The following is a 12,395-nucleotide window of genomic DNA, read 5'->3' on the forward strand; positions in this document are numbered from 1 at the left end:
ACGCCGCGAATTTAGGAAAAACCGGCGGCGGCGGCGGCGGCCGTGGCGTGTTCGAAGGATCTCCCTACGGAAAAGTTGGTTCGAGCCCGGCCGCACTCCGGGGTCAACTTATGCACGGATATATCCGGCTTTGATCGCGCGGCGACCGTTCCCCTCAATGAAAGGAGTCAAGCGCGCCGCGTCGAAGCAGGCCAGATAAACGTATCACGGCTGACGCCTTTGTTCCTGATTATGGAATTTTTTCGAGCGACGCGCAGCGTCCGTGTTTCCTTCTCGCCCGTTTCAATTTTATTACCGCGAGACACTATTTTTATTCCGGGATTTATAACGGCCAGCTCAGCCGGCCTCGAAATAATCTCCCGCCAGGCTTTTCAAAAATTCCACTTTTTTCGGACAACATTATCCTTAACGCTGCCCCCTACCCACACCATCCTGCACGCTGCTCCATCACGGTCGCGCGCAGGCTGCGACCAGCTGAAAAAGATGAACCGTCCATCGCACTTGCACTTTGCTTACAACACCTGCGATTCTTTTTCTCCTTCCGGCGCGGCGGAGCGAGCCGCGAAGGGAACTATCCCCGGCTGAATTAGAGCCTTCCGAGCTGCTGTAACGAAATAAACGCCGACGCCCGGTTCAAACTGCGACCAACGTAATTACAGAGCTGCGCGGGAAGGGCTGGCCGCGCAGGTACGAAAATGAAATCGCGCTGGACAGAGAGTGTTTTTCTTTTTTTATCGGAGCGTCGCGTCGCGACGTTCGCGCGTCGCTCTCGCAGCGAGTTAACGAAAACCGCGGTGTCGCCGTGGGACGGCTTGCCAATATTATTGACGCGAATCTTGGAACAACGGACAAGCAATATCGCGAAATAATAAATAACTTCGTCGCCGTTATCCGCGAAGCTCCGCGAGCGAATATTTGATATAATGCGTGCCCGGAATAACGGTGGGGGAGGGGAAGGAGCATGCCAGCGAGCGCACGGCTCTTTAATCTATCGCCCACCTATCCTTGCTTCCGTTTGAGGCGTGGATAAAAATGCAGATTCCGAAAGGCCAGAAAAATGCTAACTACATTGAAAAATGGCCTGCACAAATGGCCCATAAATCCTTCGAATGATGTACATCGTCTCCGCGGATCACCCGCGCAAACGACCAGTTTAAAACGGTGGGAGGGGAGGCGTGCGGATCCTCATATATTCCTCGGCTTTATTTATACTTGTGGATGTGTAATATCTAGACCGCTGCTATTCGTGCAAGATGAACATTTTCCACGTCTATCGCAAAACGGTCCGGTGTAATCTTCTTTCTTTTTTCTTTTTTTTTAATGAGTTTGCGACGTTCGTAAAATTCGTGTTTCACGCGAAGTACGTTAGATGCATTTTTTGAACATTATTTCAAATTGCTACACGTAGCTTGATGTTCAGAAAACTTTTCTTTCTTTTTACTTTCGAGCAATTTTGATCTCGCTTGAGAATATTTTGCATTGCTTCTTATTTACGAAATTTTGTCAAAGTTGCATGTTGGTGAGAAGTATATATTTTTATAATAATACGATAAATGCAATAAGTATAACTATGTACGCTAGCGACGCTGGTAGCAAATGCGTTAATAAGTTCTAATTAATGTATCAACATTTTTAGTTTCGTTTCACCTTTTCACTATCTCCGATTCCACCCAATCATTTTTAGTAAAATTTTTCGAGTTGATTTTCGGTACTTGTTGGATTAATTAACTCCATTGGTCAAAGATTTTACACGACGATCGCGTTTCGCGCGTGAACGAAAAATGTAAAACGTACGCGAGATGAAAAATGGTAGCACGCGAATGTTATTATATGTTCGTACAATGATAGTGGATGTAATTAAACTTTTATTTGAGAAAGTGAAATTTCGTGTGCGTCAACCTAACTTGCAACGTCGTGTACGTGCATTATCTCTGATGTTCATTCTGCCGCACTGAATGGAGACGGAATGAAGCATCGGGTGGAATGGGATTCTATTAAATGGTGCTTCCTGTTAAAAAAAAATCCACTTCGACGATTTTCTGCGTTGTTCGAATAAAAGAATTCAACGGTTTGAATGGAATGGAGCTGTCTGGGGCTAATATTTTATTATTCGCATTAACTTATATGCTAATAATTGATATCTATGGAAACAAATACTGAATTCGATAAATTTCTCGGTTGTTATAGTGTGATATATTCAATTTTGAGAATAATATGGGATACGAAAATTGATAGCGAATTGCCATGCAGTGGGAGAGCTCTCGACGAATTTAATATTCAATCGATCCAGATCCCCGTTCGTACGACACATATTTACGGATGATAGTTATTCGCTGCGTAACGAGTCGGTAAATAGTCACACGATATTACCGTGTGCAACGTACACTGTTCAGATTTTTACCCGTAAATCACGACAGCAGCGGAATGAGGAAGATTCCATGGATCACAATAAATCGAAATGATGGAATATAACTTTTCCTCTGATTGAAAGTTCCACTCCCCCCCCCCAACCCAAAAAAATGAATTTCGAAATCAATCGAGTACATGTGCAAATGACTGATCGTTGCTGTAACCGGTTGCAATACAAACTGCTACCGCGGCCATTTTTCTATACGGTTATCTTTATAATTTTGGACAATGAAGCTTCGTACGAGGAGAAGTTACTTTGTCATTTCGACTTATTGCGAGCCATGGGATGTCCATCACTGACGGATAGAATTTACTACCTAACCTCTATTCTTATCTTTCTTTTGCACGATTTATGAATTTTCAACGAATAAAATATTCGAATAGAATATTGCAATTAAATAATCTAGTAAAATATTGGAATAAAACATTCGAATAAAATATTGGAATAAAATATTGGAATAAAATATTCCAATTAAATATTCGAATAAAGTATTCGAATAAAATATACCAATGAATAATTCGAATAAAGTATTGGAATAAAATATTCGAGTAAAGTATTCGAATAAAATGTTCGGACAAAAAGAATTCCTTCGGATAATTATCGAGGATAATTGTCTTGGATAATCGACTATTCGAAACAATAGCCAACTGGAGCTAAAATAAATAATCGTTGGAACAAATAAGAATCTGAAACCAATCAATTCGTTTTAACGCGATCAACCGTACCTAAAATAAAAGACTGCAAATGTTCATCGAGCCTGTGATAGACCTGAATCCTTTAGTATCATTTGTGATATACGTCGAGCCTAACTGCGGTTGCAACATCTATGGTCTCACTGCAGATGATTCAGATCTCGGTGAAAGACAATCATAGTGCACCCGTAGAACAAGATACCGGTCCCCTCTGTATAGGATACGAAATACACTGCGACCTCATGGAAAGCTGTAGATTCAGTAGCTATGGAAATCAATAACGGCAATCCCAGCCCTGTGGAACACGATATCAAGGATGTCGTATTCCTGGCACAGATATTGCGTTACGTTGTTTTACTTTCTTTCCCATTGACGATTAACGTTGATTTACGTTGTTGTACATTCTTTTTCTTTGTTTTGCATTGATGATTTACGTTGTTTTACGATGATTTACTTTCGTTGCTTCGTTCAGCATTGTTGTTTAACACAGTATTACGATGTTTTACATTGTTATACATTGGTTTTACGTTATTTTATATTGGTTTACATTTATTTGCTTTTTGTTATCTTGCTTTTCGTTGTGTCGCATTGATCATTAACGTTGTTTTACGTTGATTTACTTTGTTTCACGTGGTTTTTTAAAAATACTGTTGCGAATTACTGCACTTCTCTTGTGTCACGGCATTTTGTTTACAATAGAGTACATAAACTATAATACAACTAATTCGATTATGTTAGAGATCTTTGAATTAGATGGTGTTGATCGCTCGACGGTCCGATCCCGACTCTTCGATTGTCCGTTGATAACACACCTCCGTGGCAACCCCTCTCTTCTATTTTTCTTTAAGGAGTTGCTCACAACAGGGCCGTTTCACATTACAGCGACTTGATTTGGACAAGTCGCCGTAACAATACTATTACGTTGCTTTACGTTGTTATACATTGTTCTTACGATGTTTAGTATTGTTTTACATTGATTGACGTTGTGTTACATTGTTTTTCTTTGTGTCGCATTGATAATTAACGTTGTTTTACGTTTATGTACTTTGTTTCACGAGGTTCTTTGAAATAGTATTACGTTGTTTTACGTTGTTATACATTGTTTTCATATTGCTTTATATTGTTTTACATTACCTTTATCTTGTGTTACGATGTTTTACTTCGTTTCGCATTTACGATTTACGTTGTTTTACGATGCTTTCGGTTTTTCGCATTGTTCCGCGTTGTTGTTTAAAATAGTATTACGTTGTTTTACATTGTTATAAATTGTTTTTACGTTGTTTTATATTGTATTATATTGATTTACGTTGTGTTACGTTGCTTTTCTCTGTGTCCTATTGATAATTAACGTTATTTCACGTTGATATACTTTGCTTCACGTGGTTCATTAAAATAGTATTACGTTGTTTTACGTTGTTATACATTGTTTTTAAGTTGTTTTATATTGTTTTACTTTCTTTTACGTAGTGTTACGCTGAAACGACGTGAAAACAATGTATAACAACGTAAAACAACGTAATACTGTTTTAAACTACAACGAGGAACAATGCAAAGTACGTAAAGCATCGTAAAACAACGCAAATCATCAATGCGAAACAAAGTAAAACAAGGTAACACGACGTAAATCAATGTAAAACAATATAAAACAACGTAAAGTCAATGCATAACAATGCAGATCAACATAGTACTGTGATAAACAACAACGTGAGGCAACGTAAAACAACGTAAAGCAAGGTAAAAGAAAGTAAAACAACGTAAAAACAATGTAAACCAACGTAACATAATGAAAAAAAGCATAGAACAACCTGAAAAGCAATGAATAGCAACGTAAAGTAATGTAATACTCTTTTAAAAACAACGCCAAACAAGGCAAACGACGTAAAGCAATATAAAACAACGTAAGTAATGAATGCGAAACAAAGTAAAACAACGTAACGTAACGTTGAGCAATGTAAAACAATATAAAATAACGTAAAAACAATGTATAACAACGTAAAACGCCGTAATACTGTTTTAAGCAACAATGCGGGTCAACGTTAAACAACGTAAAACAACGTAAAAACAAAGTAAAGAAACGTAAATCATGAATGCGATACGAAGTGAAACAACCTAAAACAACGTAAAGCTATGTAAAACAATATAAAACAACGTAAAAACGATGTATAACAGCGTAGAGCAACGTAATACTGTTTTAAACAACAATGTGAGACAACGTAAAACAACGAAAAGCAAGGTAAAAGAACGTAAAACAACGTAAAAACAAAGTAAAACAACGTAAAATAATTTAAACCAACAATGCGTGACAAAGTAAAGCAACTTGACGCAACGTAAGACAACGTAAAACAATATAAAACAACCAAAAAACAAAGCATAACAACGCAGAAGAACATAAAACTGTTATAAACAACAACGTGAGACAAGGTGAAATAACGCAAGCAAGGTAAAACACGTAAAACAACGTAAATGATGAATGCGAAACGAAGTGAAACAACGTAAAGGAGGAGGTTGGTAAGGTGGAGGGAGGTAACAGGCGGAGGTAGAGATAGAGATAGAGGTACATTTGTAGAGGTAGTAGTAGAGGTACAGGCGTAGAGGTCGAAGTAGGGGTACAGGCGTAGAGGTACATACGTAAAGATAGAGTTAGTGGTACACGTAGGGGTAGAGGTAGAGCCAGAGCTAGAGGTAGATGTAGAGGTACAGGCATGGAAGTTGGGGTAGAGTTATAGGCCTAGAGTTAGTGGTACCGGCGTAGAAGAAGAGGTAGAGGTAGAGGTTGAGGTAGAGGTAGAGGTACAGACGTAGACGTAGAGGTAGAGGTACAGGCGTATAGGTTGGAGTAGAGGTAGAGTTGGAGGTAGAGGTAGAGGTGGAGGTAGAGGTAGAGGTAGATGTAGAGGTACAGTAGTAGAGGTTGAGGTAGGGGTAGAGGTAGAGGTACAGGTACAGGCGTAGATGTAGAGGTAGAGGTACCAGCGCAAGGCTAGCGGTCGATTTATTGGTAGTGGTACATGCGTAGAGGTAGAGGTAGAGGTAGAGGTAGAGGTACAGGCGTAGAAGTAGAGGTATATGTACAGACGTAGAGGTGGAGGTAGAGCTACAGGGAGAAGTGCAGGCGTAGATATAGAGGTAGAGGAAGATGTACAGGCGTATGGGTAAAGATAGAGGTAGAGGAAGATTTAGAGGTAGAGGAGGAGGTAGAGGTAGAGGTAGAGGTAGGGGTAGAGGTACAGGCGTAGAGATAGAGGTAGAGGTACATGCGTAGAGGTAGAGGTACATACGTAGAGATAGAGGTAGAGGTACATGCGTAGAGGTAGAGGTACATGCGTAGGAGTCGAGTTAGATGTACATGAGTAGAGGTAGAGGTAGTGGCAGAGGTAGAGATAGAGGCAGAGATAGAGGTACGGACGTAGAGGTAGAGGTAGAGGTAGAGGCACAGGCGTAGTGGCAGATGTAGAGGTAGAGGTACACATGTAGATGTAGAGGTGGAGATACAGGCGTAGACGTAGAGGTAGTGGTAGAGGTAGAGGTAGCGGTAGAGATGGAGGCACAGGAGTAGTGGTACAGGTAGAGGTACAGGCGTAGAGGTAGAGGTAGCAGTAGAGGTACAGTAGTAGAGGTGGAGGTAGAGGTAGACGTATAGGCATAGTTGTAGAGGTACAAGTGGAGGTAGAGGTAGAGGTACATGCGTAGGGGTGGAGTGAGATGTACATGCGTAGAGGAAGGGGTAGAGGTTCAAGCGTAGAGGTAAGGGTAGAGGTAGCGGAGTAGGTATATAGGTAGCGTTCTGCAATCTACGGTGAGGGGAAGGCTGAAACCGCGGCGGGGGAGTAAAGGGAAGGAAGCGTCATCGTGAGAGGCTCTCGGATGCTTTACCCGCAAGTTGCTTATCTTGCGAAGCGATATCGGGGATTTTGGTCTCGTTTATTAGATTTATTAAAGTAATGTTTTTTTATCTCGGTATAATATTGTAGAGAACGTGAGAGAGGGGGGATGCAGCGGTTGTTCTCTCTCTTGCAAAAACGATGCAGGATTTTTCTTGTGCGAGTTAGGCGCGACCTCTTTCTAGAAGTTTGTGGTTTTGTATCCGGAGAGACTCGCGGATGCTTTACCCGCGCTTGCGAAGCGATATCGGGGATTTTGGTCTCGTTGAGATTTATTAAAGTAACGTTTTTTTTTATCTCGGTATAATGTTGTAGAGAGCGAGAGAGGGATGCATTGCAGCGGTTGTTCTCTCTCTTGCAAGTGATGCGGACAGGAAGAGAGATGTATTTTTTCTCTCTCTCTTACTGTTTTTGCTTTTTCCCTTTGTTAGCGAACATTTTATTTGCTACTGAGTTGGGAGTTGGTATGGAAGTTGGTGCGTTGAACGTGCCATCGTTGCAATCGTTCGCAACGTCTAAGATATTTGAACACGGTGTTCATAATTTTTCGAGCATTGTTCGACGGATTTTTATTCGATATTGTGATGTTATTTTCTGCGACGTGTACTCCGTTTTTCGTCCGAGATATCCGCACGCTAGATTTTCATACGTGAGTGCATGCGTGTTCAAACCGCGAGACTTGCTCGATTACGTGATATACAATAGTATTGATGTTTTAAAAGTAATCGTTCCTTTGAACACGCAATGTAGTTCAAAGAGATGGTTGAAGAGGATTATTTTTAAATACCGTAAAGAAACTGATTATGTTTGCGTCGAACCAGTGTTGATACCATTATCAAAATTTGAACGGTGTATGACCAGAGGTGATTTCCTCCCTCCATTGAACAAAGTGAAGAGGAGATTGGAATATTCATTGTACGACGACGATGATTGGGATATTCGTAAAATCAAAGGGGACATTAATTTACCGACCGAGAAACTCAATGCTTCACGCGTGAAATTCTTATCGAAGTATTTTTCATCGAGTGACGAAGATACGTCGTGAGATGGTTCCTACATTACAGAATTTGGCTTGGGGATACGTAATAAATTTATACCTGAACGATCAATTTCCGCTCGAGTGGAAAACAGCGACGGAACGTCTAATGCGAAAAGATTTGACGAATCGCGTGAGTTTCATCTATACGAAACGATTTAGCCAAATTATAATGAAATGGCCCGCGATCGATTCACCGTCCGCGATACTACATATCATCGAGATGGGAGTGCACCGCATGGTTGGTTGTATAGTGTAGTTACGTTCGTGAGAACTGGAAACTTAACCGACGACGTGAAATCAAAAAAGAAAAAACTTGTTTTTCATAATTAATGTGGATTAATATTTTCACAAGATGGCGCAAGTTTGCAAGGGCATGTTGAAATCGTTAACACAGATGTCAAGGTTGATTCGAACTGTGGACGAGTATCGCGAATGGACGAAATCATGTATTGAATGTTTACAATGGTGTAGGAAATATATGAACATTGTGAAAAAAAACGAAGCATCCATAGGTGTAAAATCGAGTTTGCTGTCGATCATGTGTCGTATGAAAACTTTGAAGGTCTCGTTAGATCATCGGTTTTCATCACGCGTTGGTAGCGGTTCGTATGGAAACGTTGGCGCGAGAGCATCGACTCTTCGTTGGGAGAACATCGAGTCGGCGTTTAAGAATCGTATATCGACCGGCGTTGTGATCAACGTCGAGCATGTCGATCCACGTCATTTCTTGCAACACGCGAAGCGAATAGTTACGAATCGCATCACAGAACTTTTGAACGTTCATTTGTCGTTAAAAGTGAACGTAGTATTGGAGGCAGAATTTGTGCTGCGCGACGAGGTTTCGGTGAAAAGTTTTAGCACGCGAAACGTCGCGCTCTTTCAATCATCGAATCTACGTCGCTGGTACGCGAAAGATGTTGTACCAACGCTTTTGACATCGATAGAAGAGTTTGAAGGACGAGACAGTGGATGGGCGTTATCGAAGATCCTGCATTTGATGGTGAATTCAAACAAGTATCAGCCGTTACAAGCAGGTTGTCAGGCATCCGTGCCTCGAACAGTGCAATTAAAGAAAGCAGTCCTCAATGTGTACAGTAACGACAATAATGCATGTTTCTATTGGGCAGTGGTGGCAAGCCTATATCCACCTAAAAATAATTTGAATCGCACATCATCCTATCCGCATTACAGCGTCGTGCTCCGCACCGCGGGATTCCAATTGCCGATGTTGTTCAAGGACATACCAAAGTTCGAAAAAGTGAACGACGTTTCCGTGAACGTGTTCGAATGGGGAGGGGAACAAGAAAGATGTCGGACGTTGCATTTGACCTCAACGAAGCGGGAGAAACATGTATATTTGCTGCTCATACACGACTCTGAAAACTTGCGCAATCATTATCTCTGTATTAGGAATTTATCTCGTCTGGTTTCATCTCAGATCAGCACGCAGCACAACAAGCATATTTGCGATCGGTAAGATCCACACATGTAAATCTTTTTTCTTTCTTTTGGATGATGGTGGTGATGGTGGTGGGCGAGAAAAATTAAATTAAAAAATTATGTTTTTTTTGTCAGGTGTCTACAATATTTCAAATCGCAGGAAAAATTGAACATTCACGAGATCGATTGCAGTCGAATGAATGAATGTGCTTTGAAACTTCCGACGGAAGACGATAAGTGGCTGAAGTTCAAGAATTATGCGTACAAGGAATCGACACCGTTCGTTATCTACGCAGACTTGGAATGCCTGCTGGAGAAACAGAAAGATCAAGGTCATGGAGCTTACTGTAGATATCAACATCACCATGCCTTCAGCGTAGGCTACTACCTCCATTGTCGATACGACAGTTCGTTGAGCGAGTATCGGGCTTATCGTGATGAGAAAGATTGTACTGCATGGTTTGCATCGAAGTTGTACGAGTTGAGCTGTAAATTGCAGCCGGTGTTTGATCGTACGGTTCCAATGGCTCCGTTGACCGCCGCGCAAATCTCAACTTTTCGTACCGCCACGTATTGTCACGTGTGCGAAGAACCACTCGGTAATGACGACGTGGGAGTGCGTGATCATTGTCATTTCACAGGTGTGCATCGGGGTCCGGCGCACAGCCGTTGCAATCTGAGCTATCAATCCTCGTACGTGATACCGGTGGTTTTTCACAATTTGTCCGGCTTCAACGCACACTTTTTCATCAAAGAATTGGCAAACGCGTTCGAAGGTAAAATAGACGCGTTACCGCTGACGAAAGAGAAGTACATTTCTTTCGCGAAACACACTAAGAGGAATAACGATGTGATCAAAAAATCGTGGAAGACGTGCATAAAGTTTCGGTTCATCGATTCGTTCAAGTTCCTGAATTCGAGTCTGGACAAGTTGTCGTCGTACTTGGACAAGAGCGACTTGCGTATCGCGAGGAGCCAATTCAATCGTCTTTCGAACGATGATTTTCATCTTCTAACCAGGAAGGGCTTTTTCCCATACGACTATGTATCGACCTATCAGCTATCTGATGTATTTCGATGTTAATAATTTGTATGACTGGGCCATGTCGCAGCCTTTGTCGCACTGGGGTTTCCAATGGGTTGACGATACGAGTAATTTCAACATCGATTCCGTGCCGATCGACAGTCCCGTCGGGTACATTTTAGAGGTCGATTTAGAGTATCCTCATGAAATTCATGATGCTCACGCGGATCTTCCATTTTGCCCGATTCACGAGGTTGGGGCGTTGCAAAAGAAACTGTTGACAACGCTTAGCGATAAGAATCGTTACGTTCTCCATTATCGATACCTCCGGCAATGTTTGAGGTATAATTTAAAATTAAAGAAAATTCATCGTATACTGAAGTTTGAACAATCATGTTGGTTACACCGTTACATAGATTTAAATACGAGGTTGCGCGCCAACGCAAACAATGACTTCTCGAAGAATCTGCTCAAACTGATGAATCATGTGAACGTAAAGTTGCTCTCGCGATGGAGCGGTCGACACGGTGCTGAGCGTTTAATAGCTCGACCAAATTTCCATAGCTGTACCGTATTCTCCGAGGATTTTGTCGCAGTTTAAATAAACCAGCTTTCTATTAAATTTTATAAACCTATTTACATAGGCATGTCAGTGTTGGACATATCAAAATTAAATTTGTATGATTTTCATTATGGCTACATGCTTCCAAATTTTCAAGAAAGATGCAGGATTTTGTTCGCGGACACGGACAGTTTAATTTATCAGATTATTTGCCACGACGCGTACGAGATGATAAAACGTGACATTCACCGATACGATACTTCCAATTATGACAGAAATAACGCGTATGGTTTTCCGATCGCGAACAATAAAGTATTAGGATTAATGAAGGATGAGAATGGAGGCAAAATCATGACAGAGTTTGTGGGTCTTCACTCGAAAATGTATGCGATTCGGGCACAGGACAAAGACGATGTAAAAAAGATTAAAGGAATTAAGAGTAACGTGACGATTAAAAATATAACTTTCGACGGCTATTTAGCATGCCTTCACGATCATCTAGAAAAATCAGTTTGCGTTAAATTGATAATGTCTATACAACATCAAGTGTATTCAGTATCGCAGAGTAAATTAGCATTGAGTCCATACGATGATAAGCGATACATTTTAAACAATTCGATCGAAACCCTTCCTTGGGGACATTATAAAATCGCGAAGGTGGGGAGTGAGAAAAAATAAAAGCGGTTATATAATTTCATCGATGTTCCGAATCCCATGTTGCGCGCGTGTTCACTTTTTATTTGTAAGCGGAAGGGGCGTATACGCTCCTTGTATTATCTTACGTGTAAGAAGGGGGGCGGTAGGGGAATTGTATATATAAGCTTTTGACATTGCATACAGCGAGTAGTGCGTTCTACAGATTACTTATTGCGCGGTTGTTCTTCAGTATTATAATATTCACAATGTCAAATCAAACCAATAATTTTCTACATAAAAATGGATCTCACAACGATTATAAAAATTATGGGTAAGTAAAAGAAAGTTTGAAGAAAATAAAAAGTTCCTTTTATGAAAAAAAGAAAAAAATACTGTATGTTATATATTTCTTTTTTTTATAGATACTCCATTTCGATGAAACGGACGTTTCAACAGTCGCAACCCCAGTCGCAGCAGATGCAGTTGCAGATACCGCGCAACGCACGAATCTTGGATAGAAGATACTCCATAGCCGGCAATTATTTCAAGTTCCTTGAAATTTGTGTACGCGTGGATGAAAATTTGCGCGTCGAGTTCGTCATCATTCGTCGTAGGATTTGCGAAACGAGCGATCTTAGCGCCTCGCGCATAGTACAAATTGCCGATCGAGCATATGGCATTGTCGTGTACATAATTTTTACATATCGAATA

Source organism: Megalopta genalis, unplaced genomic scaffold, assembly GCF_051020955.1.
Source record: "Megalopta genalis isolate 19385.01 unplaced genomic scaffold, iyMegGena1_principal scaffold0024, whole genome shotgun sequence".
Taxonomy (NCBI): domain Eukaryota; kingdom Metazoa; phylum Arthropoda; class Insecta; order Hymenoptera; family Halictidae; genus Megalopta; species Megalopta genalis.